Source organism: Aptenodytes forsteri, unplaced genomic scaffold (genome assembly GCF_000699145.1).
Source record: "Aptenodytes forsteri isolate BGI_AS27 unplaced genomic scaffold, ASM69914v1 Scaffold349, whole genome shotgun sequence".
Classification (NCBI taxonomy): Eukaryota; Metazoa; Chordata; class Aves; order Sphenisciformes; family Spheniscidae; genus Aptenodytes; species Aptenodytes forsteri.
Genome location: NW_008794452.1, coordinates 4,428,323 through 4,434,465, shown reverse-complemented (window position 1 = coordinate 4,434,465; position 6,143 = coordinate 4,428,323). Strand labels below are relative to the sequence as shown.

The following is a 6,143-nucleotide window of genomic DNA, read 5'->3' as shown; positions in this document are numbered from 1 at the left end:
GGGGGGGGTAAAGTCTTCCAAGCACTGCAATTCAGGAGTCATTCTGCAGCGCCGAGCAAGCCACCACCATGAGACCACGGAGTCCAGCCTGCCCTGCAATCCTAGACAGGTGCTTCGAAACCCCAGGAGGCAGCTGCTCCCACAGACACAGTCACATTTCCCTCGACAACACTTATGCAAAAAGCAGGTCTTCCCTATCAACCCTTTGCTCTAAAATCTCTGTATGCCCTGTGTTAGTATTAGTTAGGTCCTGGTGAAAAGGTCCAGTTACAAAAGCAAGTATGAGGGATAACAAGGGTCTAAGGAGAGGGGAGGAGGTGAAGTAGTGTTAGAAGGTGGGAAATGAGAGGGCTTGGGATGTAGCACATGAGGCAGAGAGGAGGACTGGGAGCCAAGTTCAAATTGAAAAGAGCTTGGAAAAGTTCAAACAAGGAGGAGTGGGGAGCCAGAGAGCAGCAGGATCATACCTCTCAGCTTTCTGAAACAGAAATCAGGGACAAAGCTAAAAAACACAAGGACAGAAGATGGAGATCAGGGATTCTATGCAATAAAAGGGGAAAAAAGCATTCCAGATCGTCTCAGGGGTCAGTAGGTTTTAGTGAACACGAGCTAGAGTCATGAAAGGGATTACATGCAGCAAGTGGCTTGGGTTAGGCTTTCACCGTGCATTTGGGATGCCTGTTCCTCACTCTTTAGCCTTTAAATGGCAGTGAATGCAGATGATGTTATTTTCTAGTATTTATCCTAAAACTGCAATGCACACACATGCAGGCTTGCTCACACACTGACCCTGATTCATCACTGCATTAGTCCAGGTTCACACTTGCATAACCCTACTGATCGCAGGGGGCTAACACACATTGCTGAAGGTTGCAGCGGTCACTTGGGACCCCGAATTTACAAAACACCAATTCTCTAGAAACGTCAGCGATTGGCTGCTCTCACTAGCATAAAGCATTAAGATCCTGATGTTGCAAGACAGCATCAGACTGGGCATGCCATTTGCTTTGTAAAACACTTCTTCCCCCACCATCTCCTTCATAAATTAGGCCCTATATTTTGCAATTTAGAAGCAGAAAGAATTCAGCTGAGGATAGTCATTGACCAACAGACACACACACAAATCCAGGTGATGCTTGCGCATCAGGGGCAGTTGAGTGGTATGGATGACATCAGGCAGACAAGCGTCACTCCACTGTTTACAAGGTACCTTAGTGCCATGTCTTCCTGGCAGCCCTGGCATGCCTCTCTCCCCCTGGAAGCAGAGCAAGAAAGACAGAGAAAGAGAGCAAGAGACACGAGATGAGTCTTCCCAGGGCTCTGTGAGGAGTGCCCAGGGCACAGGAAGCCTCCCGGGTGAGATGGGGCATAACCCATTTTCCCCACCTGACTCTCACCAAGCTGATTGCCCTAGCCAGGGCCATTTCCCACCAGCAGTACCTCTCAAGCCTGTTGCATACAGCAAGACTGACTCTGCTGGAGTGCCACAGCAACAGTGCTGGGAACAAAGACAGTTTCTGTGTCCTGCTATTACATTGCCATGGTGTTCTGTAGGGTGTAGAGAGTCGTTCAGTCTGCAGTGACTATAGGATGAACAAACTTATCTGGAGAAATAGAGAATCCAAGGGTTGTCTTGTATTGTTAGCCTGAATTTTATCTGGTGGTAAATGGAAAATAAACCATCTTTAGACAGTCTGCTTACTGCTGTTACTTTGTTCTGGGTGTTTAGTCCTTGCTTGGAAGCAGGGATATATGTATATGCTATTTTTAAAAGCACTTTTTTTAATTGTGGCATCCCATGAACTATATTTTGTAAAATACTGTCTAACACCATAATATACATGACCTAGGCAGTGTGAGCACCTCCTACCCCATGCAGGATACTTAACTATGGTATTTTCAGCTGTAATAAAAATAAAACAATAATTATGAATGCTTTGTACTGGAGAAGTGGGGACCGCTCTCTGTCCCTCCTTCTCGTGGCCAGCAGGTTGAGGGAGGTGATTCTGCCCCTCTACTCTGCTCTGGTGAGACCCTACCTGCAGTACTGCGTCCAGCTCTGGAGCCCTCAGCATAAGAAAGACACGGACCTGTTGGAGCGGGTCCAGAAGAGGGCCACGAAAATGATCAGGGGGATGGAACACCTCTCCTATGAAGAAAGGCTGAGAGACTTGGGGTTGTTCAGCCTAGAGAAGAGAAGGCTTCAGGGAGACCTGATTGCAGCCTATCAGTACTTAAAGGGGGCTTATAAAAAAGATGGGGGCAAACTTTTTAGCAGGCCCTGTTGCGACAGGACAAGGGAGGATGGCTTTAAACTAAAGAGGGGTAGATTGAGACTAGATATAAGGAAGAAATTTTTTACGCTGAGGGTGGTGAAACGCTGGCACAGGTTGCCCAGAGAGGTGGTGGCTGCCCCATCCCTGGAGACATTCAAGGTCAGGTTGGACAGGTCTCTGAGCAACCCAATCTAGTTGAGGATGCCCCTGCCCACGGCAGGGGGGGTGGACTAGTTGACCTTTAGAGGTCCCTTCCAACCCAAACTATTCTATGATTCTATGATTCTCAACTGCACTCCCAGTTTTGTTTTTTTTTCTTAAATGAGACCAAGCAGACAAGACCAATGCTGTCTGCTGGGAGACACCCACACTGCTCACAGAGTCTGCCCCCACAGAGCAGCTGTGCATGTGAAACTAATTCCCCATCCCAGACTTTCCTGGAAGAAACTGCCTGCCTGAAGAGCTGTTTAATTATTTAGCCCTGCAAAAGCAAAGCCACCTCAGTGAGAGGGAGCAAGGCAGCCCCTTACAGGGGGCAAGTTACAGAGCAATCACGCTACTCTGCGTTTTCTGATGACGGCCTCAGCTCGCTTGCACAGCCCCCACTGGCACGGCAGGATCACACAGGCACTAGAGCTAATTAGAGAGCAGGAGCAACAAACATGACACTGCACCATTAGACAGCAGAAAGAAACCCCAGAGCCAAAGCCAGAGAATAAGCAGGAAAACCAACTCTGCAGAACATCTTTATACCCTACATATTTGAAAGCCATTGTAATACAGTAAGTACCCACTGGGCTGATCCCTTTGTGATCCCCAGTGCCCTTTGGGCTGCACAGCGTGCCATAGCCAAGCAGCAGCAGCCCACCAAAACCAGTACTGGAATGGTGCAGCCAAGCCAGAAGCTGGGAAATATCACCAAAGGCAGATATGAAAGGCAAAACGCCCAGCACAGGTCCCCAGCAGGCTCCAGGAAGGCAGTCAGCCTCCCAGCTCTCTCAAGCATCACACTAATTCAGGAAATACCTTCATGCTCCCCAGTCTCTCTGGAAGAATTAGGCTATGCCTCTCCCCTCCAGCACAGAGGAGACCCTCATACTCTCTCCCCTTACACCTGGTGCAAGCAGCTTTATACCCATTCAGTGCCAATCATGACAGAGCATGTGCCATGCTGATCAGCTTGTTAGCAGTACTGGCTCCAGGCTGCCAATTAAAACAGAGACCCTTCCTTTTTTGCTCCTTGCTATGAAAAGCAGATTATGAGGAGGTTATTGAGCAAGACTGTGGGCAGTTTTCTTTATTGCTCTTTCCTCAGAGCATGAGAAAAAGCCTCATCCTAAAGACCTTTCAAAAAAAAGAAAGAAAACATCAGTAAAGCTGAATGTGATGGCTAGGCTGGGGAGCAGTGAGTCAAATGCTTATTCAAATGACCCAGGTGATCACACTTGCTGGTTGTCTAATAACCTTCACGGGACACAGATGTAGGCCTCAATATGATCAAAGTACAAATGATGGCCACAGAAGAAAATAGCTAAAAGAGAATTTACATTGTGCTGCATCTGTCACTGGGTGGGGAGAGGTTATTAAATGAACAAGGGGTCTGTGTGAAACCAGCAAGCCTCTTCAGGCCTGAAATGTTCCTCACTGCCAGCAAAAGCAGTGATATGCTATGCAAAATTGGTCACTACAGCTAAACTATGAATCACAGTGTTTGTCCTGGGCCCCTCAAAGCAAAGAGAAGGTAGCCCAGGTAATTGGATCCAAAGGTGGAAGCATCAAAAGCCTTCCAGAGTCCCAAATGACCCTCCTAGGTGGGAGGACGACAGAAAGAAGCAATTTCCAAAGACAACAAATGCATGTGCTGTGCGGATGTTCAGGACCTGCTACTGGGTGATGTCTGGCTGCTGATTTAAGGCTACCTCTGCACTTCCATTTCAATTCCTCTGAGCAAAGAAGAAAGGAAGTTGAGAGAAAAGTGATCCTGACAATAACAAATGAAAGTCTGTGTGCGAAAGAAGAGGCTGCTATGGGACTGGGGAGATGGCCCTTTGGAGCTGCAATTTAGTACCACAAAAAGCACAGCGGGTTTCATCTCCATTCTTTATGAAGTGGGATGAATAAGAGCCCAAATAGCTAGAGCATGTCTTCAGGGTCACCCTGAGTCATTCCTCTCCAACACAGAACAGAGGAGGCCTGTGGATGACCCTGAGACATCACTGGAAGACTTGGAGACTTCCCCTTTGCCAGAGCCCAAATCAAGGGCTGATCAGGCCTTGTACATGGGTGCAAGCAGAGCAGGTGTCTGCTAGCAGTGAAACGTGGGAGTATAAGCAGGGGTGGAACACAGCCTCTCCTTCCAGCCTTTTCTCCCACCCAGGCCACGCTCCAACTTCAGTCCTCCAGTTCAGCTTAATGGGAGAAAACCTGGCTGTTGAGACAGCAGTAAACTCCTAGCCCCCAAAACACATTCGTTCTGGGTGCAATTCTGCTTTCATTTACACGGGCACAAACCAGAAGCAATGCCTTTGTGCTTGATGGAATTACATTGATGTGAAAATGGACACGGCAGAACCTTTGGACTTTACATGCACTGCATTATTTCTGAGGAGGTATTGTTTTCTTGTAGGAGGACAATTGCTGCTGTTCTATTCAACTATTAACCCAGAGCCTGCATTCCCAAAGAACATTTCTTTAAACTTGATGTAACACATCCATGTTAAGTTCTAAAGGGGCCTTTTCTCCCTTCAAATAGTAATCCACCCAGATGGAAAAAATATAAAAAGTGTATATGCTGCATGATAAATGAGATGCATGCCACATACTAAATACTTGAAATGTATGTGTCACTGTTAATGCCTTTCAAAATATTACAGGACCAGTCTTTTCTCATGATGTTTAAGATGTATGGCATGACACAGTATGCTCTGACCGTCATGAACACTTGCCAATGTTGTAATGCACAGTCTACATTGAGTAATATACTTTAAATATATGGGTACAGTAAATTTCAATCAAATAGATAACATCTGGGCATAGACCATATAAGCCTGTAAAAAGTGTCCAGAAACAGACAGAAAAGCCTGGTGCCAAACCTCAGCCTGTGTTGCAGAGTTTGAGTGGATTTGATGCGTCAGCTAACCAGATTTTATGAGGAAACCCCAACCCAGCCCATCAAATGGAGAGATGTAACAGATCTTTAGCAAGCTTCGTAGTCAGAGAAATGCCTTTGGTAAGAATCGAATTCCACCAAATGGAATTGCTTTTATTGCCTGAGCTTGGAGTGTCTGTCTGTGGTTAATCAGAGCACAGATGTGTACTCCATTAAATACCCCACAGAGCTGCCTCTGACCCAACTTCCTTTTACAACCCATCAGCCCAAGGAGCAGTATCTCCCAGATGATCTACCACGGTAGAAAACCGTATTTCTCATGCCTACCTTTATGCCAGCGTCCCCTTTTTCACCCTGCCCAGCAAAGAACAGAGAGGGAGGAAACACAGAGAGGGACAGTGAACATGAAATCGAGCAAGCAGTACAATCGTAACAGCGAGGGCCAAAGAGAAAGTAGCCGAAGTAGGGAGTGTGCGATAAATGCAACCCCAGGCCTCCAGAGAGAACTGGCTCCTGATAATAACACGGTACCAACCTGAACTCTGGCTGCAGCCCGCCCACCCCTCCCTGGGAATGCAAGGCAGTTTATGTTGCTGGAGTGGATGCTGGAGGTCGCCCGTACTAATGCTTCCTACATGTTTTGGGTGTAGATAAACCATCAATCCATTTCATGGCCCGGAATACCCTCATTCTCCCATGCAAAAGCCTCTAAAGGCTAGGTCAGTTTTATTCTTTAACAGGGGCTTGTGCTGGCCTGC

At 47.1% G+C, this 6,143-nt stretch overlaps 1 protein-coding gene across 1 annotated transcript in view; it reads right to left on the bottom strand.

Annotated features, from left to right (window-relative positions):
• Window positions 1–6,143, bottom strand: part of COL13A1 (collagen type XIII alpha 1 chain) — a 99,107-nt gene that overhangs the window by 36,110 nt on the left and 56,854 nt on the right. The gene's annotated exons all lie outside the window — the stretch shown is intronic.